This window comes from Sceloporus undulatus, chromosome 3, assembly GCF_019175285.1.
Source record: "Sceloporus undulatus isolate JIND9_A2432 ecotype Alabama chromosome 3, SceUnd_v1.1, whole genome shotgun sequence".
Taxonomy (NCBI): Eukaryota; Metazoa; Chordata; class Lepidosauria; order Squamata; family Phrynosomatidae; genus Sceloporus; species Sceloporus undulatus.
In genome coordinates, this window is record NC_056524.1 from 234,499,141 (window position 1) to 234,500,838 (window position 1,698).

Here is a 1,698-nt window from a genome sequence, read left to right on the forward strand (position 1 = left end):
TTCTAAAGAAAAAAGTTATAAGGGCAGTATGGCGGGTTATAGACCGCTGCCGCCGTTTGCTCCGTAAGGGAGCCGTCGCAGCCACACCGCGCGGCTCCCTTACGGAGCAAAAAAGAAGCTCCAAAATGGAGCTTCTTTCTGCAGCGCCCTAATGATGTCGCGAGGCGCCGCTGGCGCACTCGCGATGTCATTAGCACCGCAACACGTTCGGACACACAGCGTCCGATACGTAAAGATGGCGGCGGCCATGTGGAACGGCCGGTGCCATATTGTACGGACAGAGTCCGTATTAGACCCAGGGGTGTCTAGAAGAGACGCCCCTTTTTAAAAATGGGACGTCCGCCTATATTACAATAACTATCACAGTTCTAAATATCTATGTAAGTCAATACAACTCCAAAAGGTCCCAGGTAATTTTTCTCAATTAATCTTAATGAGGAATTTCTCACAGTTATTTAAATCAATTATATAATTCTAGGAGTCCTTTCCCTTTTATCTTGTCAACTAAATCAATTCAGTTAGTCTTAATGTCCTTAATCTCTATGAATAAATTTCAGCCACAAAAAAGTCAATATCCTTGTATCCCATCAAATAAATTAGTACTTATTCAAAATTAGTTACACTGTTTAACATATGTACCATGTGTCAAACAGTTCTGCCATGAACAATATCAAGGAGAAATAACAATAGCATTTTTACTATGATTCAATAGTCCAATATCATAATATTAGGTTCCAATTCTTATACTTCCCTTCTTGCGCAAGGATTCTCTTGTTTCCATCCACTCTGTTCAGTCAGAGTTCAAGGGTTAGATAAGAAAAAAAAATTATCCATCCACAGGATTCCTGAAAAAGCCCAGAACAGCTTCTGTTACACTGTAATAAAGTCCAAATATGTAACAGAAAGAAAGTAATAGTAACAATATCCAAAGAGAAGAGAAACTGGTTATTCTGTTAGCATGTCCTTTCATATAACATATCCCTACTTATATTTTCGGGACATATATTCCTTTCAAGTAAGATAGAATTGGCTCCATTAAATCCATTCAGGGAAGGACCAGTGTGGTTTATCATTTTGAGTGTTGGACTAGGATTCTGGGAGATCAGCATTGGAATCCCCACTAGGCCAAGGAAACCCACTGGGTGATATCCAATGATATTAAGACAGACACTGACCTATCCTGCTTAGGGAGAACATTCTAAAAATAGGGTGCTACCAACAAGAAGGGCTCGTCCACTGTAAAAATAGTCTGCCTTGCAGTTTAATAGGATATTTATTTAATATATTCTGCTTTTCTTCCTGACAATGGGCCTCCATGGTGGATGGCAGTAAGTAAAAGTGAGTAAACAGCAATATAATAAGTTTCTTTTAAAAAGCCAGCATGTGTTGATCTAGGACTCCAGAAGACCAGGGTTTTACTCCCTGCTCAGCCATGGAAATCTGCAGTGTGACCTTAGAATCACAGAATTAGAAAAGACTTCAAGGGCCATCCAGTACAAGTCTCTGCCATGCAGGAAGACACAAAAAACTCCCAACAGATGGTCATTCAGCCTCTGTTTAAAAACATCCAAAGAAGGAAACTTCACCACACTCTGAGCCAGTGTATTCTATTTTCACACAGCTCTTATGATCAGGAAGTTTTCCCAGTGTTTAGGTGGAATCTCTTTTCCTATGGTTTGAATTCATTGCTCTCCATCC